The 27,347-nt window shown below is 47.3% G+C and overlaps 2 long non-coding RNA genes across 2 annotated transcripts in view; both read left to right on the top strand.

Moving 5' to 3' along the window:
- LOC118146308 (uncharacterized) overlaps positions 1-25,929 on the top strand; it is a 221,145-nt gene extending 195,216 nt beyond the window's left edge. The window contains exon 16 of the long non-coding RNA XR_013522029.1: positions 24,376-25,929. This is a non-coding gene — a long non-coding RNA (uncharacterized LOC118146308). The remainder of the gene's footprint in view (positions 1-24,375) is intronic.
- On the top strand, positions 4,816-16,459 carry LOC144577652 (uncharacterized). The gene is made up of 2 exons (XR_013522038.1): positions 4,816-16,160; positions 16,277-16,459. It is a non-coding gene; the product is annotated as an uncharacterized LOC144577652 (long non-coding RNA).
- Positions 25,930-27,347: the final 1,418 nt, after the last annotated feature.

Genomic DNA, 27,347 nt, shown 5'->3' on the forward strand with positions numbered 1-27,347 from the left:
TGAGAGGTCAAGTCAGGTGAACAATGGACCCTGACTACTGACTTTGGAAACAGGGTGGTCTTCAGCCCCCTGGACATCAAAAGTTCTGAATTCTTGGACTGCACTTAGACATTTTTGCACCAACCTCCCTGCAAGACATTCCAAGAATCAATGGTGTCAAAATTGCTTGATTTCTCGGAGACCTGTTTTTGAGGGGCATCCTCGACTGCATTACAACTGCTTGGGTATGAGCCCCTAGGAGATATCGCTCCCAAGGGAATACCAAGGAAATCTGCTTCTTTAACTGACTGTATTTTCCATCTTTAAACACATAGATTCCTATTCCGTTCTTTGCTTTGGCCACCAGTTGCTTAGCAACTGCATACGGACAGCGTTTGTGTGTGCCAAACTCATTCTTGGTTCCATCCTATTTTTTGTTCTCATTTTCCCTTTGCCCTGGTTACCTTCTCTATTTTATTTTAATCCCCTTCTAATGTGCACATTTCTCTCTAACGTGTGTATTTCTGGTGTGTAATCGCTGTAACTTTCTTTGGAACCATATGGGGGTAAATAGTGTGACAAATGCCAAATGCTCTGGCTGTTCCACAGATACCGCTGAGCCTTGCTTAAGAACCCTCGTGCATCCGGATGGAGAGCAAAGAGACCTGGGCATGGGGCCAGGAGATATTTATTCTAGTTCTGGCTCTGCCACTACATAGCTGTGTGACCCTGGCAAATCTAGTCCCCTCTCTGAATCTCAGTTACTTTCACTGTCACACACAGGGGTTATATTAGATTGGGATTAGCAAACAGGAGGCGCCCAATGTACCGACCTTCCCCTAGTTCCATAGCGGGCATCACTAATCAATCAGGCACTCTTTGGCCTTGGATTTAAACAGGACATCAGAATCCTTCTTAACACAGTACCTCAGGCCACGGCTACCAGTTGATGGGAGCTGGCATGCTACAGGAGGCCCATTTGCACCATGGGACTGAGCACCATTTCCATGTGAGATTGATTGTTGCTCATGACCTAGAACTCTAGTACCATCCTTGGTGGCTGCCATTCTATTGTCCATGTGATAACAATACCTTTCCATCCCCTTTGCTAATTTCAAAGCAGAGGGGACGGAAAGGCATTGTGGGAAGGCTCTATAATAATTATAGAGTATACCATGTATATCCTAGCATTTGGCACTGGATATATGAATATATCCTTAAGTATATCCACAGAGGGTATAGTCAGACCATACCCTCTATTTTCTTAAGCTGAGCGTTTAGGACCTCAGGATATACAGGCTTACTGAATGCTAAATCTCAAAGAGAATGATTTGTCTTCTATTGGAATAAGCAAACTCATGTAATTTCCCTGATCACTAAAATTTGTTGTTGTTTTTGTTGTTTTTCCAAATAGAAACAAGGATATACTCCACATTTCTGTTTAAATCACCCTTCACAAGTCTGGGAAAAAAGAAATTAAGAACCTGTGTGCATCCTGATGGAGAGAAAAGAGTCTATTTTCTTAATAGAGAAACTAGGAAACTAACTTTTAATTAATTAATTGATATTCAAAACAGTCTCTGTTTTCTACAATAATTAAGTATACTATGTGTATGTTCTTTGAGAGTCATAGAGCCATAATTATGTGACTCATACAGCACTGAGACCTCCCTAATTCATTCCTTCCTATAACCCTTTGAGGTAGTTAATTTTATTATTCCCAGTTTAGCACTGGAGCAGTTGAGGCTCAGCGAGGTGAAGTGACTGGACCACGGTGCTGTCTAAAAATCATCTTTCCATGACGTCTCTGATATAACAAAATCCTCACCAAAAACTTACAAAAATTCAGGTTTTCTATCTTCGTTTTTGAAACCTCAGTGAGAAACCCATGGCTTCAATAGAGGTTTTGTCAACAGGCTTTTATCTCAGAAAGAGAGTGATATTTTCTGTTTTTCCCCATTTAATCCCCCTTCACCCTGAGAGGTAGGCATGGCATGATACCCCTTTTACAGATGAGATTCAAAAGGCTTTGAAAGTTGTGCCTTGCCGAAGCTTATAGATTTGACTCCAAATTTTCTCCTCCAGGATAAACTGCCCTTCAGGATGAACTGTCCTTCTCAGGACTGAGTGCAGGCGTATATCACTTCTTTGCAGAAATGAAAATGAAGGAGTAAGATGACGCTGGGGATTTCCAAATGTAGATCCTTTATTTCTTCAGATGCCAGGTTGCTGGGGGAGGAGGGAGGAGATTTGGCCATCAGGAAAGACGTGGTGTCAGACGGCTGTTTGCATATGGTGATCTTGGTCTCTTGTAGCCATTGACAAGTGGATTACCAGATTCTGTGGGCAGAAATATATTTTGGGATTCACTGTGGTCCAGGCACTATGGACAAGAAGTATTTCCTCAATAAATGACGGCTGAATAAGTGAACGAACAAATGAATGACTGACCTGCTTGTTTTCACCTTAGCAAACGTCCTATGTCTTGCATGTTTCAAAAACCCATTTACAACACCGAGCCCTAGACACCTTGCCTTCTCTGTTGGTAGAGTTCCAGAGGCAGTCACCCCCTCTCCCATCTCTGCTTTGGGAGCCGTATCTAGGGGATTCACTGCAGCAGCAGGAACTGGCTGACAACACAATTCTTCCTGTTTCCAGGAAAAGCCTTTATTTTGTTTTGTTCTGCACTTGAAGGGAGCATGCACAAGGCTGCCAGAACAGCTCAGCTCCTTTAGGCTGTGCTATGTGGAACCAGGGATGCTAAGCAGCAAGGCCCAGGCTGTGTGGGGGACTGGGAGGCTGTCTTCCAGCCCAATCCTGTTGCATGATCCTGGATGCATCATTGGTGGCTGAATGTAGGTTCAACTGTCTTTAAAATCAAGGGCTGGGTTGGGTGAGGTGGCTCAGCCTGTAATCCCAACACTTTGGGAGGCTGAGGTGGGAGAATCACCTGAGGTCAGGAGTTCAAGACCAGCTTGGCCAACATGGTGAAACCCCATCTCTACTGAAAATACAAAAATTAGCCAGGCACCACGCCTGGTGGTGCGAACCTGTAATCCCAGCTACTCGGGAGGCAGAGGCAGGAGAATCACTTGAACCCGGGAGGTAGAGGTTGGTGAGAGTGAGAGACTCTGTTTCAAAAAAGAAAAAAAATCAAGAGCTGGCGAGATGGCACCACTGCACTCCAGCCATGGCAACAGAGTGAGAGTCTGCCTCAACAGCAACAAGAAAATCAAGGGCCTGGCATGGTGGGTCATGCCTATAATCCCAATGCTTTGAGAGGCCCAGACAAGGAGGATCGCTTGAGGCCAGGAGTTTGAGACCAGCCTCGGCAACATAGTGAGAACACCATCTCTATAAAATTAAAAAAAAAAAAAAAATTAGCCAGGCATGGTGGCACATGCTTGTAGTCCCGGCTACTCAGGAGGCCACGGCAGGAGGATTACCTGAGGCCAGGAATTTGATAGCAGCCTGGGAAACAAAGCTCTCTACAAAAAAATAATTTTGAAAAATTAGCTGGGCATGGTGGCATGTGTGCAGCTGTAGTGGAGGCTGGCGCTGGAGGATCGCTTAAGCTCGGGAATTCAAGGCTGCAGCGAGCGATGATGACACCACTGCACCCTAGCCTGGGAGACAGAGCAAGACCCTGTCTTAAAGAAATCAAGGAGGCTGTTGCTCCTGCAGTCGTTTCTGGTCAAAAATATACCTTCATTTAGGGGTAAGGACACAGTAGTGCCTTGCAGGGAGCAGGAGCTGAATATATCCTTGCTGGTCTGATTTCAAAACACACCGATGCTTGCTTCTTTTTTTCCTTTCTTTTGAGACTCAGTTTCGCTGCTCTTGTTACCCAGGCTGGAGTGCAATGGTGCGATCTCGGCTCACCGCAACCTCCGCCTCCTGGGTTCAGGCAATTCTCCTGCCTCAGCCTCCTGAGTAGCTGGGATTACAGGCACGCGCCACCATGCCCAGCTAATTTTTTGTATTTTTAGTAGAGACGGGGTTTCACCATGTAGACCAGGATGGTCTCGATCTCTTGACCTGGTGATCCACCAGCCTCGGCCTCCCAAAGTGCTGGGACTACAGGCTTGAGCCACCGCGCCCGGCCCCTTTTTTTCTTTTCTTTCTTTCTTTTTCTTTTCTTTTTTTTTTTTTGAGACGGAGTTTTGCTCTTGTTACCCAGGCTGGAGTGCAATGGCGTGATCTCGGCTCACCGCAACCTCCTCCTCCTGGGTTCAGGCAATTCTCCTGCCTCAGCCTTCTCTGTTTGTTTGTTTGTTTGTTTGTTTGAATAAAGACAGGGTTACTCCTTGTTGGCCAGGCTGGTCTGAACCGCTGAACCTCAGGTGATCGGCCAGCCTCGGCCTCCCAAAGTGCTGGGATTACAGGCCTGAGCTCCTGCGCACGCCCTCGCTCCTCTCCGGAGCGGCTATTTTGACAGAGAGGGAGGGGAGCGGGTATTAGATCCCCGACGTTGAGGTCGGAGAGGGGAGGGTGATGCTAAGTAATGGACAGAAGACTTGAAGATAATGAGAAATTGCACCAACTTTCCCCTGGCCATTTCGGGGTCCGGAAGCAAGCAAAAATAAGGCGGTAGGGGGTGGGGGAAGGGTTGGGGGGGAAGGCATTTATTTTGGAGCTGTAGCTGAAGCACCGGTGTCGGGGCTGAAAGGCCGCCTTCTCCTGCCGGCTAACGGTGTGGGCGACAGCCCGCACATTCAAATGAGGCGGCGATTAGACCGCGCTGGCTTCTGAAGATGGATTTGTTGGTTGGGGGAGCGGGCTTGGGGGCTGGGCCGGTGTAGGGGGGAAAGCAACATTAGGCTTTGGCAAGTTAATTAGGGTTCAGGAGTCCAGCGAGCGAGGGGGTGGATGGGGGGAGATGCTGGATTTGCATAAAGCCCATTTACATAATGTTCCTCACAAATTGTGCAGCCAGAAGGCAGGGAGGGTGTGGGGAGGAAAGGGCTGGGGAGGGGGAAGCGCCCCTGGCAGCCGCCGCCAAAGGGGGAAGGGCGAGGCCCGAGGTGGGACCACCTCCGACTGCACCTCCCTCTCCTCCCCTCCCCTCTGTGTCTCCGCCAAAGCCACACCTGCCTTACCTCGGCCCCCACCTCCATTCTGGGCGGGACCCACGCTGCCCCCACCATAGGGCTGGCCCAGAGCAGTCAGAGATTTCCAAACTGCCTCTGTGGTCACGGGTCTCCCTTGCTTTAACCCTTTGCGGACTCCTGACTGCCCTCAAGGTCGAGTCCCGGCCCCTTGGCCAACCCCTGTGAGCCCTCGTGGTGGTGGTCCAGCCCGTTCACCCTCCTGACTAGCTTCCTTCTAGTCTCCTCTTCCTAGCTCAGCTCAGTCCACTGAGAAACTCGTGTCCCTGCACTCCTTTTGACTCATAGGCCTCCTCAGCTCCTGGCTCATCGCCTGTCCTGGGATGTCCCTATTGCAAAAGCCGGCTTCTTTGTGGCGACCTTACCTCCCGCTTCCCCGAATGCCCTGCTCTTGGTGCATTTCCTGAAGTCTCCATAGCCTCCTCAAGGGGACTGCTAGCCCTCTGTTGGGCGACCAGGGAACCTTCATGCACCTGCATTCCAGAACTTACCAGGCTGTACAGTAATTAATTGCTCTGGGCAGAATCTCTTTCCCCATTGGGCTGTGACTCCTGGATGCATCTCTGTATCCAGCTGGGGCAATGGTAGGCAAACAGTAGGCGCCCAGTAAGTGTTGACTGAATGAATGAAATATGTCATCTCAGCCAGAGATTGCGACCAGGTTCCAGTCTGCCTGAAATGAGCCTGACCAGCCCCTTCTCTGGGTCTCTGTGTACACCTTCTTTCTTTATTGGATTCTTCAACCTGTACTGTGCTAGTAGCTGCAGAGGATGAGGAGGCTGTGGGGTCCTCCGAGCTGAATTCTCCACTGAGGGAAGCAGGCTAAGGCAGGCAAAAGGGGAAGGGGCATCCTGGGTTGGGCACACAGCATGTGCAAAGATCTGCTGGTCAGAAAGTGCATGGAACACTGGGAACCGAAGAGGATTGAGTGAGGTAACTCCAGAGATGAAAGATGGAAAATATGGCAAGGCCGCACTTCTGAGCTTGAGAGGCTGAAAAAATTCTGGTAGATTTTTGTGAGCCTCTGACGGTATGTGATCAAGGAGAAGAAAGAAGAAAGTTGCATTCACTGAGCACCTACTGTGTGCCACTGAACAGGTGATGTAATTCAATGGCCAAGCACCGTAGGGATTATTCTCTCCGTAATTACCAGTTTGGAGGATGAGGAGCCTGCTGGAGTCACTTGCCTGAAACCTCACAACTGCAGAGTGGTCAAGCGAGGCTTTGGACCCCTGGTTTCCTAATCCTGTGCTGCCTTCTGAATTCAATGTATTTATGTTTTAGAAAAGCATATACAATGGAAGGGAAATAGAAGAGCGAAAGAGGCAAAGAGAAAGAAAGACAGTTGGGGGAGGGCAAGCAGTCACTGAGAAAGAGAGAAAGAAAGAGAAAGAGACAAAGAAGAGAGGAGAAAGGGGGAGAAAAGAGAAGGAAGAAAGAGGGAAAGAGACAAAGAGAGGAGAAGGGGAGAAAAGAGAAGGAAGAAAGAGAGGGAAAGAGACAAAGAGAGGAGAAAGGGGGAGAAAAGAGAAGGAAGAAAGAGAGGGAAAGAGAGAAAGGAGAGAGAAAAGGGAAAGAGAGAAGAGAGGGGGAAAGAGAGAGGAGAAGAGAGAGAAAGAGAAAAGATCTTGTCCTTGCAGAAACGTAGATGGAGCTGGAGGCCATTATCCTCAGCAAACTAACACGGGAATAGAAAACTAAATACTGCATATTCTTATAAGTGGGAGCTCAATGATGAGAACATGGACCCATAGAGGGGAACAATATGCACTGGGGCCTATCAGAGGGTGGGGATGGGAGGAGGGAGGGGATCAGGAAAAACAGCTAATGGGTAGGGGCTTCCTGCCTGGGTGATGAAATCATCTGTACAACAAAGCCCCATGACACAGGCATACCGATAACAAAACTGCACGTGTACCCCTGGGCTTCGAGTAAAACTTAAAAAATAAAGAGACACAAGAGGAGAGGGGAAAAGAGAGCGAGAAGAGAGGGGAGAGAAGAAAGAGGAGAAAGAGAGAGGAAGTGAGAGAGGAGAGGGGAGGGAGAGGAGAGTGGAGAAAGAAGAGAAGGAGAGAGAGAAAAGGAGTGAGGAAAAGAGGGAGAGAAGAGAGGAGAGAGCGGAAGAAAGGAGGAAGTGGAGGAGAGGAGGCAGGGAGGAAGGAGAGGAGACTCAGGTGTCAGTCTCATGCTCCTAGACAGAGCTGTCCAATAGAACTTTCTGTGATCTCTCATCTGCCCTCCAACTCAGTAACGTCTAGCTTTGGGTAGCTACTGAGCACTTGAGATGTGGTTAGCACAACTGAGAAGCTGAATTTTTATTTGTTAAAACGCGGGTGCTGAAAGAAGATACCCCCAACTTTGTGTGAGCAACATGGCCATTTATTCAATGGGGCGTCGGCGGGCTGAGTCGGAAAAGAGTCATCCAAGGGCGGTGGGATAGGAGTTGGTTTTCTAGGTTTGGGGTGGGCGGTGGAAAGTTTCAGAGGTTACAGTTCAGGGTGTTTGTTTGCAAGCTGGGAGGGGGTCGTTGGGTGTGGAGTCACGAGGTTGACCAAGATCTGTTGAAAAGTCCAATGGCCTTATCAACTGGGGACAGAGTAAGGAGCAATAGAGAATGTCTCAAAGTGAAGTAGGCACCCCAGGGGTTGATCCTTTCCTCCTCTTTTTGTGGTCTTCCAGTTACTTGAGATTTTCCAGGAACTCATCTGGAGTGTCCATGCAGGTCACAGAGGTTAACATGCTATCCATGGGGCCATCAGTCTGTCAGCCTATAAGACCTTACATTACTGTATTTAGATTTATATTTAAATGCTCACGGAAAGGTAGCGGCTACCGTATTAGATGGTGAAGCTCTAGGAACAGTCCTTCTTTTTTCCGTCAAGGTCCTGGCTTGACTTTTCTCTGGATCCTTCTCAGCTTCCTGGTCTGGGACTATGCTCTGAACAAGGCATATCTGATGCTTCCCTCCCTCTTATTCCTGGACGTCCCACCCACACCGAGGTTTAATTTTAGCCGATTCTCTCTCAAGGACAAAGTATATATTTTTATTTTAATTTATGTCGCCTGAACCATTTCCAAGTTTTACTTTTAGAACCTGTCAATATTAGTGACATGTGGCATTTTAGGTACTTTTCTGCTGGTGGGGCCTAAATTTATTGTCATTTTATGTCACTCGGCAAAATGCACAAAATGCCAGAAGTGTTATAAACAGAGACGATTTATGTTCGGGTTGGGGTCGGGTTAAGAGAATGAATATAATCAATTTTTTTTTCAGAGACTTTTATGCAAGCGTGAGGGCCAGCAGGTGCACATTTGAAGCTCACTGGGGGACGTGTTTTCTAAGCAACAGGAGACAGCAGATGCAGACAGGGCCCAATTACTGTTGCTCACGACTGATCACGCCACGCACTCGTGTACGGATACCTAGCTCCTGGTCTCGGGCACCTAGTATGGCGCAGTGCACGCAGTAGGTGCTCAGTTAAAGCTTGTGGAAGAAGGGATGGAGAAAGGGCAAGAGACAAAAGTGGGAATTCTAAAGACTCCTCTGTTTAACCCCCATCGGAGTGATCTTTCTGGACCTTGTCACTGAACTGCTCAAAACCTTTCAATGGCTCCCGAGTACCCGTATGTTCTGACTTAGAGGGGTCTTCAAGATCTGCACCTGAGGGTGTCTCTAAGAGACTCGGAATGCTCTGAAAGTTTCATACCTTTGCTGTTGCCTTCCTATGGGCTCCTCCTGTTCTTGGGAGTGCCCCCTCCTCTTTCTTGGCCCTTCTTCAGTAAACAACTCAAACTCCTCTGTCTTACACCCTTTCCTCTTTCATCCCCCCCAGACAGAGTGTGTTTCCTCTTGGTACCTTATGCACAGTCATCCCTGGGTACCCATGAGGGATCGAATCCGGGACCCCTGTGGATACCAAAATCCACGAATTCTCAAGTCACTGATACAGAACGACATAGTATTTGCATATAACCTCCACAATCCACCTGTATGCTTTAACTCATTTCTAGATTACTTATAATACCTAATACAATGTAAATGCTATGTAAATACTTGGTATACTCTATTGTTTAGGGAATAATGACAAGAAGAGAAGTCTGTACATGTTCAGTACAGATACAATGATTCTTTTTTTCTTTTTGGACAGCGTCTCTCTCTGTCACTCAAGCTAGAGTGCAATGGCTCCGTTATAGCTCACTACAACCTCCACCTCCTGAGCTCAAGGGCCTCCCACTCAGCTCCTGAGTTGCTAGAACCGTAGGCATGCACCACCACACCCAGCTTACTTTTTAATTTTTTTGAGAGTCAGGATCTTGCTTTGTTACCTAGGCTGATCTGAAACTCCTGAGCTCAAGCAATTCTGCCTCAGCCTCCCAAAGTGCTGGGATTACAGGTGGGAGCCACTGTACATGGCTGAACATACTTCTTTTTTTTTTTTCTGGGACAGAGTTTCGCTCTTGTTACCCAGGCTGGAGTGCAATGGCGCAATCTTTGCTCACTGCAACCTCCGCCTCCGGGGTCATGTGATTCTCCTGCCCCAGCCTCCAAAGTAGCGGGGACTACAGGCACACACCACCATACCCAGCTAGTTTTTTGTATTCTTAGTGGAGACAGGGTTTCACTATGTTGGCCAGACTGGTCTCGAACTTCTGACCTCATGATCTGCCTGCCTTGGCCTCCCAAAGTGGTGGGATTACCGGTGTGAGCCACCGCACCCGGCCTCCCCTGCTTATTTTCAGTGTGTGGTTGATCGAATCCATGAATGCCGAATCCAACAATGCGGAGGGCCAACAGCATGTCACATTATAGGGCTCCACATTGCCTCGTTTGCTTCCCTGTTGCCACCAGAAGATCATGCACCACTGGGCGGCATGGCCTGGAGAGTCGCATTCATCTTTATCCTGGGCCTGTACAGAGAAACTGACAAATGAAAGATAATTGAATGACATAGTGAATGGATGCAGATCAGGCTGGTCTCTCACCATCCCCGCTTCTTAGCCATGTTTGTTCTGCTAAGTCACTTACCACCATCATCTACTCACTTTCCCATTTCCAGACCTCATAACTGTTGTCTTTTCCTCCATTCTCCTTGACCTTATGACTTCATGCCTTTAAAACAAATCCTTTTAAGTAATAGTATTCGCTTTTAGGGAAGGAAATATATTAGTGGGAAGTGTTCAATCCATTTTCTTCCCTGGGAGTCAGTAACAAATGAAAGGAAATTTGTCTGATAGACTGTGGGCAAATCACCTCTCTCCCTAGAGTCTCTGATTCCTCACATGCGACATGAGGAAGTTGGGCTGGATGAATTCCAGGGTCCAGCTGAAGTCTTCGAGGTGTTCAGCGCTGGGTTAGATGTGCCTGGTGGGCCTCGGGCGTGGATTTTACATAACAGCAGTCACTCTCTGGGATCCCTACTCCGTCCAGTCTTCCCCCTGCACTGTAATTCTCTTTCCACACCTTCAGGTTCTGACTCCCAGACTCTGAGGATGATGGCAGGTTCTGAGGTCCCCCGCCTTGTACAACCCACAGTGCCAGTAACTGTCTCAGTCTGTCGGGGCTGCTTATAACAAAGTGGCATGGAGTGGGTGGTTCATAAACAACAGGAATTTATTTCTCACAGTTCTGGAGGCTGAAAGTCCTACTTCAGGGCCAGCAGAGTTGATGCTAATGGGAGTTTTCTTCCAGATTGCAGACTGCCAATTTCTTGCTCTATGTATCCTCACACAGTGGAAAGGGTGCTAGGGAGCCCCGTGAGGTTTCTTTAATGAGGGCACTAATTCTATTCTTGAGGGCTCCACCCTCATGACCTAATCACCCCCACAGGTACCGCCTCCTATCAGCATCATGCTGGGGGTAAGGATTTCAATATGTGATTTTTGGGAGAACACAAACATTCAGTCCGTAGTAGTTACTGACACTTGTCCAGTTCTGTGGCTTCCTCAGAGACCTCACCTTGACCTAACACTTGTGCCAACCTGCTGAGAAATCTGGAATCCCATTCTACAGATGAGAAATCTGAGGTTTGGAGAAGGGAAGGGACTCGCCTAAGGTCATGGAGTAAGTTGGTAAGGACCCAGAGTGGCAGCCGTGGTCTAACTGACCTACATTCCTGGAGTGTCCAGTATCCTGCCCGTTGTGGCTGCTCAGCTGACATTTGTTCGGAATGAAAGGTGACCACACTTGAGTGGAGGTCATCAGGATCGTGGTGACAGCCACGAGGGCAAGAAACAGCATTTTAAAACTGATTTACTTCGTGTAACATTTTTGGAGCTCTTCCACGCCGCAGCATGGATCAGTGCCTCCTTTGTTATGGCTGAGTAATATTCCACTGTAGACCACGGTTTGCTTATCCACTCATCTGCGAATGGGCATTTGAGTTGTTTTCACATTTTGGCTATTGTAAACACTGCAGCTATGAATATTCATGGGCAGGTACATGTCTGACTCTAAGTGGAAGAAGCTCAACACAAAAGGTCACATACTAAATATGATTCTATTGATATGAAATATCCAGAATAGGTAAATCCATAGGGACGGAAAGTAGCTTAGTGGTTTCTGGGGCTGGGAGGAAGAGTGAAAACGGAATGGCTACTCATGGTATGAGGTGTTCTTTGGGGGTTAATGAAAACGTTTTAGAACTAGATAGAGCTAGGGTTGTACAACACTGAATGAACTAATGCTATATATATATGCGTGCGTGTGTGTGCGCGCACACACACACACACACACACACACACACACATATATATATATATATTTTTTTTGAGATGAAGTCTCACTCTGTTACCCAGGCTGGAGTGCAGTGGCATGATCTTGGCTCAGTGCAAGCTCTGCCTCCCAGGTTCCAGTGATCTCCGGCGTCAGCCTCCCGAGTAGCTGGAACTATAGGCGCGTGCCACCACGCCCGGCTAATTTTTTGTATTTTTAGAAGAGATGGGGTTTCACCGTGTTAGCCAGGATGCTTTTGATCTCTTGACCTCATGATCTGCCTGCCTCAGCCTCCCAACGTGCTGGGATTACGGACATGAGCAACAGCGCCCGGCCGAACTGATGCTATTGAATTGGTTACTTTAAAGTCGTTAATTTTATGTAATGTGAACTTCGCCTCAATAAAAGAATTAATGACTAAGACTTCTCTCCAGTAACATTCAACAAAGCCTACTGTGTGTTTAGTAAGTGGTTGGCTCTCCAGTTTAAAACACACGACACACACTTGGGAAACATTTATGGTATCAGTTCACCAATGGGCAAGTTCGTGGTTTCCATCTTCAGCCTTGATACCCCCAGTCAAATTCCCAGACCAGTGGCTCAGCATCCCCAGGAACTGGTTAGAAATGCAGAAATGTTGGCAAGTCCAAACGCAGACCTACTGAATCTCTGCTGTATGGCACGCATTTGCCTCTGCGACCCACTTTCCCACTGTCCTTGTCTAATCACTGAAGAGAAAAATTGTGAGAGAGGGATTGAGGCTAAATCTCCCTGAAGTTCATCTTCGATGAACAGATGTGTAGCTCACCTTCTCTCTCCGCCCCCCACTTTTTCCCTCTTTTTCTCTTTCCTCCCAGGTCACTCTCTTTCTGTTTCTGCCACCCTCTTTCCTCTCCCATACCTCCCCCATTCAGCAGACTCCCTTCTCTCCTGCACTCTCTGAATTGATTTTTCTCACTCATCTTGGCAGGTTAGTAATCACCATTCTCAGCAGAAATTCCTTCCATTTCATTACAGCGGGTGAGAAACCCTGGGCAGCCAGGGGTGAGGTAGGGGCTGTTTCATTTCACTCCCATCTCTGTGTCAGGTCGGGAGGGAGGATCTCCACAATGAGCATCCCACAGGAGGAAGGGCAGTGCTGAGAAGGGGTGGAGACTCCTTGGTGGCTCTTTTCAGTGCCAAGGTCCTATGGTGCGGCTCATTCCAGCTCCCAGGGCCCCTGCCTTTCTGTGTCCTCAGGAATCACTCAAATCTGGGGTGCTTCCATGTCTGGCAGAACCTGTTTCTATCATTGCTCGGTGTAATCCTCACAACACTTCTGGGAGGTGGGCATTGTCACCTCCTTTGTTTTACAGGAGAAGAAACTGAGGCTTGGAGATACTTGCAAGACACCTGGGAATGACAGCTGCTCTCCAGGCTCTGGCAAGGTTGTCCTAGACTACATGGGAGCCACGTAATAAAAGGATCATGCTGCCCACCCACCTGCCAGCCATGGTGGGTCCCAGCAGAAAGAGCTCAGTATTCATGATTCTATGGAGTTGGGATCCAGTCCCAGTTCTGCCACTTACTGGCCATGCCACTCTGGGCAAATCGCCCCATCTTTCTGGCCCTTCCTCTTCTTAGCTGTTCACGAGGAATGGGGAGATGGAACAGAGCTTAGAGAATACAGCTCCTAAGAGCAGGAATTCTGTAAGGCAAACCAGCTGTAGAACCCAGGAGAGGACCCACCACCTCTCAGAGGCACCATTTCCCCATCCTCAAAGCATATTTAGAAAGAACACCAACTTTCTGTGTTGTTGCAAGGATTGCATGAATGATTTCAGCTCCCATGCAGCTTTCAGCACTTGCCCGGATCACGAACAAGCACTGGATAAATAAATACCCTGGATGGAAATAATATCATTATAGTTCAAGGATTTAAGATGCTCTCGAAATGGCAGATGGACCCTGAATTCCGAGATGCAAATTATGAACAAAAACGTGTGCTTAGAATCAAGGTCATCCTCCTGTGTATGGTGCCTGCCCCGTGGGAGGCACCAGGAGAAGCAGTTTACAGACATGTTCCTATTGAATCCTGATGAGAGTCCTACAGGGTATCGTGTAGTCTGCCCATTACACAGGTGAGAAAACCGAGGCTCAAGGAGATGAAGTTACTTCTAGCTCCTATAGTTCCTAAGAGGTAAGGCTGGGATCAACTGAGATCAGTCTGCTACCAAATCCAAAGTACAGACCGAAAAAAAAAAAACCAGATGTGAATATATTTTGCAAATTGCACAGTTCTGGTCATGTGTGTAGAGTGAAAGATGGAGGAAAACATTGTCATTGTGATCATCTTCCTTGTCACCATTGCCATCTCTGTTAAACATTAGATATCATCATCATGTCTACCAAGCATTAATTGCCTATCACGTGCCACAACACTGGGCTAAGGGATTTACATGGATTACCTCGCTTAAGCCCTGGAACAACAACTATGTTAGAACCCCCATTTCACAGATAAGCAAATGGGCTCAGAGTGGTCAAGCAATTTACCCAAGGTCACACAGCCAGGAAGGGGTAAAGCTGGATTTTGACCTCAGGGCTGATAGACTACAGAGTGGAGTCCTTAACTCTCCACATGAAATTGGAAGCTGCTTATCTTGGCTGCAGGGAGAGTTTAGCTGGCAGCACCCTCTCAGCCCTTGGGGACCTCCCTATCACCCTGTACCCCAATCTGGGCTCCAAGCTGGGGGTGGACTAGGGTCCCACTCGTGTTTCTGTGATCAGCCCATCTTCAGAGCAGGCTGTCCCTCTCCTAGCCGTCGTTGGGGCCCCAGCTGGGACCGTGCTGTATGCAGATCACTCCATTAAAATTTCATGTGGATTCAAAAATTCAGTGTTGACTCCGGTGACGCAAATAGGTATGAAAATTCCGAGGAAGGCACACTCTTACTGAAATCAAATGGTTGAACGGCCACTAATGAGGCAGACAAGGAGCCTCCCTCACCCTCTGAGGATTGAGGGGAGACGAGAGGAGCAATTGCGCTACATTATTCATGCCTTCTTGTTTGAGTTTCAGATCTCAAGGAGGTTCTGGAAGGGGAAGGCAGGGAGGGCAGAGGCGGTGGGAGGAGGTGGTGGCCGCCTAGACAGGGCCCCACTCTGCCAGCTGCTGGCGGCCCGGTGACTAATTGACAACTACTCACTGATCCCCTTCCCTAGGGCGCCCCTCTTCCAGCTCTCATTTTTAGCTCCAGCCCACAAGCACCTCCCTTGCACCTGCCACGGTTCCCGGATTTCTCCCAGTGGTGTCTGTGTGTGACTGTGAGGTGCAGAGATGCAGAGACACGTGGGCCTGGATCTGTGTGATCTCAGGCAAGTAGCTAAACCTCCCTGAGCCTTGACTTATTTTTCCCCCTGTAAAATGGGAAAGCAAAAGGAGCAGCTCCTCTATTTACTCTGGGGGGAGGTAGCATTTCTGAGAGTCAAATGTTGCATTGCCATGCTTCTCAAGTTTGAATGCTCAGATGAATCCCCGAGGATCTTGTTGAGATGCTGGTGCTGAGTCGGTGAGGCTGGTGCAGGGTCTGAGATTCTGCATTCCAACCAGCTCCTTGGTGAGGCCCATATTGCTGGCTTGCAGCCCACCCTGTGAGCGGCCGGTCTATACAGATAGGAGAGCACTGCAAAGGGAGCACTGGCTGGTCTAAGCTTCTCTGCATCAGTATTATTGGGCAGTCTGTAAAAACAAAATGCTTGTCCCCATCCCCCAGTGTCTGCTTTAATTGGTTAGTTCCAACGTTTTAATTCTCCCCCAACCCCCGCCACCTGACCACCACGCCTCCTATATGCAGCCAGATTTTTGTAGTTCGTGTTACTGGTACGTCTTTATTGTTTATGCCCCTCATAGTTTCTTTTTCAAGACAGGGTCTCACTCTGTCATCCAGGCTGGAGTGCAGTGGTGCGATCATGGCCTTGACCTCCCAGGCTCAAGTGATTCTACCACCTCAGCCTCCCCAGTAGCTGGGACCACAGGTGCATACTGCCATGCCTAGCTAATTTTTTAAAAATAAATAAATTGTAGAGATGAGACTTGCTGTGTTGCCCAGGCTGGTCTCAAACTCCTGAGTTCAACTGATCTGCCTGCCTCGGCCTCCCAAAGTGCTGGGATAACAGGCTGGAGCCGGTGTGCGGGTCCCCGCTCGTGTTGTATGACCATTTTGCAAGCTTCCTCTTCCTCAGCGCCTCTTAAGCTTCAGTGCCACAATGCTTTCTCTCTTTTCCCCCAGCAAACGTGTTGTCAGGAAAGAGCCTGAAGAACCCATTGCTCCCACTCTGAGGAGGAGGGAATGCTGCACCCGCCGCAACTGACCTGTTTCCAGGTGATGTCACCTCCCTCCAGGTCCTAAAGGTGCACTTTGGGTCCCACTCTCTGAGTAGGCAGAGCAAGTTTACACCAGGGGTCACCCAGGCAGCTGCCCTCTCTTCTCTTTTTCAGATTGAGGCCTGACCACACAGATAACACAGTCTCTAAAAGCAGAAAGCAGATTTCAGACAAGCCGCAGAGGTAAAACCAGCTCTAGAGGGAAGGAATTGATTTCCGCCCAGGAAACCTGCACAGAATGTACAATCCCATCGTTGTCCATGCACCCGGCATCGCCAATAAACAGGTTTCCCAGTCCTCCCTGCATTTCCTAATTATTACTCGGCTATAAAAATCCCTTCTCCCTCCTGCCAACATTATCTTAGTAAACGTTATGAGTGCTCACGAGGTTAATGCGGGGCCGTAAATCCGCAGTGGGTCGAACAAGTGAGACTTGAGGAACTGTTCATAAATCTATGGGAACGGCTCCAGTTTGTTTATTTAATAAAATATCATGTTGTAGAAATGCACAGGGCACAGTGGGGTTCACACCTCAGTGGGCACGCATGGAGAGGGGTGGGTGGTGGAGGTCGGCGGAGGGTGGGTGTGTGTGTGTGCACGGGCGTGCAGGCTGACTTCCACGAGGCCCCTGCCTGGAATGGCAGGGCGCCATGGCGTTTATTACTGCACCAGGCGTTCTGAACTCAGTACCCACTCCACTTAAGGCAGCCTGTTCTCTCAGAATTCTTTAATGGGCCTCGTCAATATTTGAAATGGTGCTACAAAGCCCAGGACACGTGTAATGCTGTTTGCACAACACGAACACCTCCTCGAGACAATCTTCTGGGATTTGTTAGGGGCGCTTTACCCACATTGGGCTGTTAAATCAACAAGAAGTCAGGCTTCCCCACACGGCATGGAATGAAATGCTAAAAGCATGGGCATTGGAATAAACGGACATGGCTTCTCACACCAGATTTGCCATGTACTGGGAAGATGGCCTTGGCGTTCACCTCTCTGGCCTCCATTCCCTTCTCTGTACCATGGAGATGTCATCTGTACTCTATGGAGTACAGATGTGATATGCAGAGAGACTGGAATAGAGCAGTAAGATTGTTATTATTATTATTATTATTATTATTTTGAGTTGGAGTCTCCCTCTGTCACCCAGGCTGGAGTGCAGTGGCACAATCTTGGCTCATTGCAACCTCCGCCTCCTGGATTCAAGCAATTCTCCTGCCTCAGCCTCCTGAGTAGCTGGGATTACAGGTGTACCAACTCGCCTGGCTAAATTTTGTATTTTTAGTAGAGATGCGGTTTTGCCATGTTGGCCAGGCTGGTTTCAAACTTCTGACCTGGAGTTTTGCCTCTTGCCCACGTCGGCCTCCCAAAGTGCTGGGATTAAGTATGAGCCACTGTGTCCAGCCTCCCTTTATTCTTCTGTCATTTACCTGTACGTTTTCAGCATTGCAGTATGCTGAGAAGCCTTTGTTAACTGGTTTTGGCTGAAGGTCATCTGCAGAGCCTTCATTCTTTTCTTTTTAATTGACTGGGCCCCAAACTCAAAATAAAAGGTGGTGGAATGGGGTCAATGGAAATGGGAGCTATTCTGCAGAACCGGGAGGTGGCATTCCTGGTCCAAAGGGGTTTAGCATTTCTGAGTCACCCCATCGTAGAGTGCTATGCATCATGTTACTGGAGGAGGCAGGCAGTTTGATCCAGTGGTGAGGACCATGGAGCTGGCAGCCCTGGGTTTGAGTTCTGACTCAAATACTTAACTCTTTGAGCAGCCTCTGTGGTCAAGTAATTGAAGCCCTGGGTTCTTGGGAAATGGAGATCTTAGTACACACTTTTTAGGGCTCTGAGCATTCCCTGAGCTAATATGGGTAAAGTATGTGCATAGGCCTGGCACATCGTACAGACACAATAAGCCACGGACAGATGGTTAGTGGAGGACAACAAGAGAGAGGCAGAAGGAAGGGTGACCAACCTGTCCCAGTGACATCAGACCTGCTCCAGTCTTAAAACAGGAAATTCCTATTTCCTGGGAACTTCCTTAGTCCTGGAAAAACACTGGACGGCTGATTGCTCTTGCAAGAATGGACAAGTCAATGCTTGAAGCACTCTTAACTCTGGGTTTAATTTTGCTACAGCTATTGATGATTTAATAACAGCTGGCTGATTATGGAGGCTTCATCTAAAAGACTCTAATTCCCCAAGGCTAATTGTCGAGCGTTTGATTAACCCAGTGGCTCTCATTAGAATCACCTGAGGAGCTTTCTAAACATACCAATGACTAAGCCTCACCCCTAGCCAGGGTTTCTTTGCCTTGACACTATTGATGTATTGGGCTGGATAATTTTTGTTGGTGGCAGGTAGTGGGGAGTGGATTGTGTGCAGTATAGATGTTGAGTAGCATCCTTGGATTCTAACCTGAAGATGCCAGGAGCAATGTCCCAGTCAGATGACAACCAAAAATGTCTCCAGACATTGCTCAATGTCCCCTGAAGGGCAAAGATCACCCCCAATTAAGAACCACTGCCCCAAGCTAATTTAAGAATCTGGGGGTGGGGAAGAGAAATTAAGCTTTGGTGTTTCCTTCCTCCCAGCTGACTATGTATAGCATTTGGTGAGGCCCAGTCTCACTGTCAATGTTGACAGTGCTTGTGTCTAAGGAGAACTTTAGAAGGGGCTGGAGCTGACTTGGGGATTGGTCCAGGTTGATCACAGGGAAGAGGCGGTGGGCAGAGACCTCACATGATAAGAGAGGTGCTGAATTCCTACCCTTAAATATTCCCTTTTCCCCACCTGGTGTATAGCCCAAACCTCACCATTAGATATGAGCTCCTGCAGAAAGTTCAGAGTGCTCTGTTTTGAGTTGTCCTCTTTTAAGTTCTTCTGGAAGGCACATCATAACTCTGTTTCTGGTCCCTCATTCCTTCCTCAGGGTGGAGACTGTGCTGGTTCTCAAGACGTTTTGATACACTAAATCATTTACTCCTCACAGCTCTCCTGGGTGAGGTGGATTTATTTGCACGTTATATAGAAAAATGATGTTCAGAGAGTTTTCAACAATTTTCTCAAGCTCACCCAGCTGGTTGGCAGCACAGATGAAAGCAAAACTCAGGACAATCGTGAACTTCTAGTGACTGGCCCATGCTAACATGTTTCCTCTAAGCCCTTAGAGAGCCAAGTGCTGGCTGAGCACAGTGGGGATGGGAGTGGGACGTGAACATTTTGGCCAAGAAGGAAACATTCATGGGTCCTTTTTTTACACCAAGTCTTGTACTTATATTATCTCCTTGGATAGTTGCAGTGTCCTGGTGCAGCAATGCCTAGGATTCCCCCTTTTGGGGAGGAGAATACTGAGGCCTGGAAAGAGGAAGTAATTTGCCCAAAGTCACGTATCCAGTATCAAGGGGAGGTACTCTGACCTCAAAATCAGGGTGAGGGAAGAACATTCTGTGATGAATGATTTACCATCTAAATGGATTAATGGTTATTTGAATTTCTCAGCTGTTAAATGAGAGGCACTTCTTCTTTTTTTTTTTTTTTTAAATTTGCAGCATTCCAGTGCTCAAAATTATTTAACTCAGTTCTCAATGGAAGCATCCACCAGTTAGAGGTGTCTCCTTGGCATTCCTATGACTGAAAACGTTAGACATTTTCTATGTCAATTCATTAGAGCTGTCATCATCCCTCTGCTAACGAAGTCCTCCTTCAATTGGGAGGTTTCAGCCCAGCTCTGCTCTGATTGGCTCACACCTCACAGGAAGCATCTAAAGACCTTAGAGCTGAGACAGGAAGTACCTCTATGTGAGGTCAGCATTTCTCCTCTTTTCTCCAAGGCCACCCTAATCCTTACGGAGTGAAGCGTAGTCACAATGCAATTCCGAAAAGCGATTATAAGGATCACAGTAGTACGAACGGTGAATGAGTTTTCTGACTGCCAGAAGAGGAAACATTTTAGGATCGATTTCGGAAGAGAAATCCATCATTTTGATTTTAACTGTGGCGGTTAACACAATGTTCACTCTAATTTCAGAAACATTTTGAGACAGGAATAGGTTGTACTTGTCTTTGTCAGGCCGTAGGTAACTTAGATTTTCTGAGTCTAAAGTGGATACTAGCTAGAAGATTACATATAAAGAAAGTTCTTTTTTTTAAAATGACACCAGAAATTTCTAGCATAATTTCTCACCCGAGTGGAGCCATGTGTGTTAAAATATCTATGTTAATAACTAGCAGCCTCAGAAGAGAGAGGGAAGGGAAGAATGGAGCAGAGGAGCCGAGTCCCACTTGCTTGGCAGAGGAGACCTGGAAGATAAGACGGAGTCAATCAGTCTGAAATAATGGGTGGTGAGAATTCTGCCATGGAACCACCAATGCTCCCCAGTCTGAAATAATGGGAAAGTCATGGAGACTGGAACAGCACATGAAAAGCCACAGAGCATAAAAGACCCAGCTGTACCGGGGTCAGGAAAAATTTCTGAATGGTGGAAGCAAGACATATACTGCATGGGGAGGTCAAGAGATGTGCTGAGTTGGGGAAGGTATGGACATATCCCACAGTTTGCTTTTCTCCTGACACCCAACAGAGGCAGGCTCTAACCTCCAACCCACTCTGTCTCCAAGGCCTGGCTTGGATGCCTTCTTCCTGAGCAACATCTTCACTGACTCCGTGGAGGACAGAAAACTTATTTCCATCAGAGATCCACCCCAGATGCCCCGTGTGGACCTGTGACTATGTTAGGTTATGTGGCAAAGGAGTATTCAGATTGCAGATGGAATTAAGTCTGCAAAGCAGTTGACCTTAAAATGAGGGAGATTATCCTGGATTATATGGATAAGCCCAATGGAACCACAAGGGTCCTCAAATGTGGAAGAGGGAGGCAGAAGACAGGAAGAACCCCAGAGATGGCAGCTTGAGGAGGACTAAGTCTGAAGATGCTGGCTTTGAAGATGGAGGAAGGGGCCAAGAGCTAAGGAATGAGGGCAGCCTCTAGAAGCTGGAAAGGGAAAGGGAACTGATTTTCCCCTACAGTCTCCAGATGGAGAACAGCCTTGCTGACACTTTCACTCCAGCCCAGTGATACCCAGTTCAGACCTCTGACCTCCAAATCTGTAACAGAATAAGCTCCTGATATTTTGAAGTCACTTAGTATATGCACATTTGTTTTAGCAGCAGCAAAAAATGAACATAGGCCCTTAGTTCTTTCATAAATGGGCTTAATAGTAATTTCTATTTTGTAGTGTATTGAAAATTAAATTAATGTACCAAACCAAGTGTTTCACATAGCCCCTGGCCAATGGTACCTTTTTTATTGCTGTCGCAGGGTAGAATGACTACCGGTCCTTCTGGCTTAGTCCTCTGGCTGCTTTAATGCAGGGCTAGAAGAAAGAGACCTAAAATAGGAATCTGGCAGACCTGAGTTCAAGTCCTGGCTCTGCCTCTTTCTAATGGCCAGATGGCCTTGGACTTGTTCCTACCCTGGAAGAAGTTTTCCAGTCTATATTATGAGTGTGGGAGGGATGGTCTATCACATCTACCAGCTGTGAGCCTCCTGTGAGGATTCAGAGTGGGTGCGCTTTTGTATTCCACTCAAGGTCCTTGGAGAGGTTTTCTGTACACATGGTACCTTGCACCAACTCCCTGGGAAGAGGTTTTCTCAGGCTTCAGAGCTGAGGGTAGTCACTCCTGACCCACTTGCTTCTCTCCTCCAGGAAACACTCATGCATTCCTGAGATGATGGCTGAAACTAAGGAGGCATTCAGAGACCACAGACCCAGTTGACTGGTCCCTGCTGACATCCAGTCCACAACGTTGGTCACATCAGCTCCTCTTCAAATTCATGATGCAAATCAATAGCTAAACATGTTGACATCTTTTGTTTCTCTCAGCTGGATTGATCCCGGAGTCCTCCTGGTGCAGTGGAAAGATTTGGGTTCTGCAGCCAGATAGAGTGGGGTTTAAGTGGTGGCTAGGTGGCTCATGCCTGTAATCCCAGCACTTTGGGAGGCAGAGGCAGGTGGACCACTTGAGGTCAGGAGTTCTAGACTATCCTGGACAACGTGGTGAAATCCCGACTGTACTAAATAGACAAAAATTAGCCGGACGTGGTAACCCTAACTGCTCAGGAGGCTGAGGCAGGAGAATCACTTGAACCTAGGAGGTGGAGGTTGCAGTGAGCCGAGATCATGCCACTGCACTGCAGCCTGGGTGACAGAGTGAGACTCCATCTCAATAAATAAATAAATCCATAAATAAATAATAAATGGAGGCTAAGCAGTTTGCTCACAAGCAAGTGGTTTAGCCACCATTAGCCTTGGTTTCTCCACCTGATAATTTATCGGAGGATACTAGCAGTCAACATTAGATAACCACAGAACCTACCTCATAAGGCCATTATAAGAATCGAGATGTTAGTTCAAGTAAAACAGTGCTATAGTTTGGATATTGTCCGTCCCTTCCAAGCCTCATGTTGAAATTTAGTCCCCAGTGTTGGAGATCAGGCCTAATGAGAAGTGTTTGGGTCATGGGGAAGAGCCCTCATGAACTGATTGATACCCTCCCTTGGGAGTGAGTGAGTTATTACCCTATGAGTTCCTGCAAGGGCTGCTTTCTGAGAAAAAGCCTGGTACCTCCCTCCACCTTTCTTGCTTCCTCTCTCTCCATGTGGTCTCTGTACACATCAGCTCCCCTTTGCCTTCCTTCCACCATGAGTGGAAGAAGCCTGAGGCCCTCATCAGATGCCCAATCTCAAACTTCTCAGCTACCAGCATTGTGATCCAAATAAAACTGTTCTCTTTATAAATTACCCAGCCTTTATAACAACACAAAATGGATGAAGATATTTGTTATGATGCAGGAGGAATGAAGAAGTGTGGGAAGTATTACCTCACCAGTAGGTGAAGGAGGGCACAATAATTATAGAAAACTTTCCATAGGAGATTATACTTGAGCTGAACCTCAGTTAGTGCAATGTGTGTAAAAAGTTTAGCACAATGGCTGATGTGAATTATGTGCTCAGAAATTAAAAGGGAGAGAGGAAGAAATGAAATTTTCCGAGGTTAGTGGGAGGACCTCAGATCCCTCCTTGCCCCCTACTGAACCTGATCCATCCCAGTTGTGACCCTTCTTCTCTTCCTGCTTCTTCTGCATGTCCTATCACTGCATTCTCGCTTGGTCCTGGCCCCTCATCCTGCATCCTACTGCTGGGCAGCCAGCAGAGGCAGATATGACAGGAGACAGGAAGAGGCAGAACTGGAAAGAGGGTTTGAAGAAGATAGATGCTGGCATTGTTGTCATGGAAACAGCAGGATGGGCTAGAAGCCCCACTGCTGGGATCAGCTCCTGTAGCTCTTCCCAGATTCTAGAGCCTTTGAGGGCAGGCAAGAAGCTCACATAGGGGCCCTAAGAACACAGGTGAGGCCTCAGAGTGACAGCCCTCAGAGAGGGCAGGCACTGGGTCCTGGGATGCTCTTCTGACAGCATGTACTGAATACATGGGCCTGTTGAGAAGACCTGTCCAAACCCCTCAATTGAAACGTGGGGAACTGAGCACTAAGGAGAATAATGGAGAGAACACATTTCCTGAGTACCAACTATGTACCTGGTACTTAGTGCTCGCTTCTAATAGCTTATCTCTCTCCACCAGACTATGTGATCTGCCAGAGCAGGGAGGCATCTTGGGTGAGTCTATATGTAGAGACACCTGAGTCCAGATACTGCCTCTGTCACTTATCTTTAAGATGGCAAAGCACGTTATCTCCCTTCTCTGAGCCTCAGTGTCCTCATCTGCAAAATGAATAAAGTTGATGTTACATATTACCTTCCTCACAGAGTGGTTGAGATTTTGAATGATGTAATTTATGGAACATGCTTAGTGCATGCTTGGCAAAGCATAAATGTCATATATAATAATTAATATTACAAGCCTACCCAGAGAAAGGGAAATTTGCATCTTGATGGCTAAATAAAATAGACAGTGTTTGTATAGCTTTGGGAGAAGAGGGACCTAGTTTACTTCTTGAACCATCTGTTTTTGCCCTTTTGCCTGCCTTACATTTTTATGTGTATATGTTTTTTCTTTCTGTCTTTTAGGGAACAGAGCTCTATAGGCTCATGGGAACACACTAGTCAGCAGTCAGAAAACCCAGGTTAAAAATAGTAATAGTTCTCATTCTTTACAATGGCTCTTAAAGTTAAATGCTCTTGTTATCCCATTTTGCAGGAGAGAAAACTGAGGCTCAGAGAGGTTGCATCAGTCATCCAAGGCCACACAGAGCTGGTAAGGAGCAGAGATGGGACCTCGGTTACTGGTGGACTTTATTGTCGAGGATGGCGATGGGAAGGAGAGCACCTGTGCCGCTGACCTTGGTTCTGAAACATCAGTGGGCACTGGAGCTGAGCTGCTCTTTGGAATGCTGGTTCTCCAATGATCATGCCCATCCTGCCTCCCCCAGGAATCTGAAAGTGAGAGAAGAGAAAGCGGGTAAAGGGCATGGAAGGGGGATGCAGAGAGACAGTGAGAGAGAGGATCAGAGTCTTTGGGAAGAATCCAGCCCCTGAAAGATTGCTCTGGGGGAAAGGGGACTTGATTTGATATGTATTTTGAATAACACTGTTGCTAGGGAAAGTGGTTTTCTTCTCATTAGTTGGAATAGGGACGTTCAGTTTTCCCCCTTGTCACCACGTTAGTGGTTGGAAACCTGTTTTCTGTCTCTTTATTCAAAGAGGTGTCTCATTATTCCTCCCTTACAGGTTGGTTTTGGGGAGTCTGGGAAAGAATATCAACAAATCTAAACACGGTGCTTGCACATATGGGTGTTGAGTGCAGGTCCTCTAGTCCTCCTGGTCTTGTCAGTGGCCTCTGCCCATATTTGCTCCGGCCAGGCTGATAATGCCTAGCCAGTCCCTAACCCAGAATGTGGGTTTTCTGGGAATAATTTCTGCAGCCCAGCCACCCAAGTTCATTTGCAATGCGGGCATTTCCTGCCATAAAGCTCCAAGCTGCTTGGAAGAGTTAGGCATCACATTTCCCTGCATTCAGAAGTGCCTGGAGTAAGGATCATGTTCCGATGGCGGCATGTAAATGCCTCTTTCAAGAGAGGAAATTGCTTTGAAGTTACTATTTCCCTGGCTTTGATAATAATCTGCTTAATGTCTTGTGTCAAACTAATTACGGCATAATTACCTTTTTTAATAACAGGTACTTTTAATTGGTGCAGGGTTAAACAATTCTGTTGTAAAAATCGGTTGTTTTACATTCATGGCTATAGTTTACAAAGAACTGGGACAACCTTGTAATATTAAACACTCCATAGAGCTGGGATGGGGGATAAATGAAGGTACCACCATGGCTCCTCTCCATGACATTGAACCCTTTTCCTTGCAATGCTTCCCCTTCTCACAGACATAATTTCTTATGCCAAACTCTTGGGAAAGGGAGGAAGGGTGCTGTTAGGGCCACATGTGTTCACATCCATCATCTTGCTTCTTTCTCACATGTCCATGCACAAAACCATGGGAAAGAGGTATTGCTATCTCCATTGTGAGGATGGGTAAATTGAGACTTAGAGAGGTTAAGCAACGTGATCCAAATCACAATGTCAAATGACTGAATCAGACTTTGACCTCATGCCTCTTGCTTCCAAGTCCCAAGGTATTTTTTTTTTTCTTTTTGAGATGGAGTCTCACTCTGTTGCCCAGGCTGGAGTGCAGTGGCGCAATCTTGTTTCACGGCAACCTCTGCCTCCTGGGTTCAAGCAATTCTCCTACCTCAGCCTTCAAAGTAGCTGGGATTACAGCCATGTGCCACCATGCCTGGCTACTTTTTTTTTTTTTTTTCATATTTTTAGTAGAGACAGGGTTTCACCATGTTGGCCAGTCTGGTCTCAAACTCCTGACCTCAGGTGATTTGCCAGCCTTAGCCTCCCAGAGTGCTGGGATTACAGGCATGAACCACTGCCTGGTCTCAAGTCTTGAGTTTTTAAAAGGATGTATAATTAAGTGGTTAACTAAGTGGGTTGGCTAAGGGGTCTAGAGTCCAAATATCTGGGTTGATCACAGATCTACAAAACAGGGTTGGATCTGCAAAACAAGGTTGAATCAATGCTGTATAATGAAGTGGGTAACTAAGTGGGAGAGGGGTCTGGAGTTCAAAATATCTGGTTTGTTCATAGATCCGCAGCATAATTGCTTTGGACCTAGGGTTGTTTCTTTCCCTTTCTGGGCCTCAGTTTCTTTATCTGTAAAAGTGAGAGGTAATAACAGTATCTACCTCATGAGCTGATACTATCAAATAACACAGCCTAAGTGTCTAAGCCAGGAGTTGCTCCTCCAAACGCATTGATCCAGTCCTGTTTTCCTTCTGCCAGATTCTTTCTTCGTAGACCCCTGAGCACCCTGTGGATGTATTTCCTCACGTCTTGGCTGGGAAAGTGCACACACTCATTTCATTACGGCAGCTTTTTGCATTTCATTAAAAAACCTGACAGGCCATTTCATAATAATTTATTAGCACAGAGTCAATTTTTATTAATTGCGATCATTAATTTATCAGTGTTCCCGTCATCTGAAGTTTGGTCAGAAATGAAAGGCGAGAAGTGCACAGAGAAAAATGGGGGAAAGTGGAAGTCTAGGGGATCCGCATCAGTGGAGTGGGGGAAGGGACGGAGGGGGCTCTTTGGGCTGGAAGGCTTGATGGCATGGAGCTGCCATCTTGAATGCAAAGCATTGGGCAAGGCAGCATCTGACCCCGGATCCCAGGGGTATGACCACTGAATGATGCTTTCTTCATTCATGCGGGAATAAAGGAGGTTTAGGAGTGACAAGGGGCGGGGCTTCACAGACTTTAGGAGCAAATTCCTTCAAGTTCTGGCTCTGTGTTGCCCTCCAGCATCTCTTTCCCCTTTCCCTATTGCTCACTCCACCTGCGTGTGTGTTCCTCTAGTTGACATCTGCCCCTCCATGTCGTAAGCTCCTTGAGAACAGCAACCTTGTCTTGCTCAATGCTTGGTTTCTGGGGCTTAGCAGAGCACTCAGTGAATAATTGTTGAATTAATGAATAAATAAATTGTCTCTCCTCCCCCTGTCCATTTTATGGAGTTGGAAGTTGAAGCCCAGAGTTGACATATGCCCTACCCAAGGTCACATGGCTGACTGGTGGCTGGGTCAGACCCGAGAGTTAAACCTCCTGTACCT

The sequence above is a fragment of the Callithrix jacchus genome, chromosome 1 (assembly GCF_049354715.1).
Source record: "Callithrix jacchus isolate 240 chromosome 1, calJac240_pri, whole genome shotgun sequence".
Classification (NCBI taxonomy): domain Eukaryota; kingdom Metazoa; phylum Chordata; class Mammalia; order Primates; family Cebidae; genus Callithrix; species Callithrix jacchus.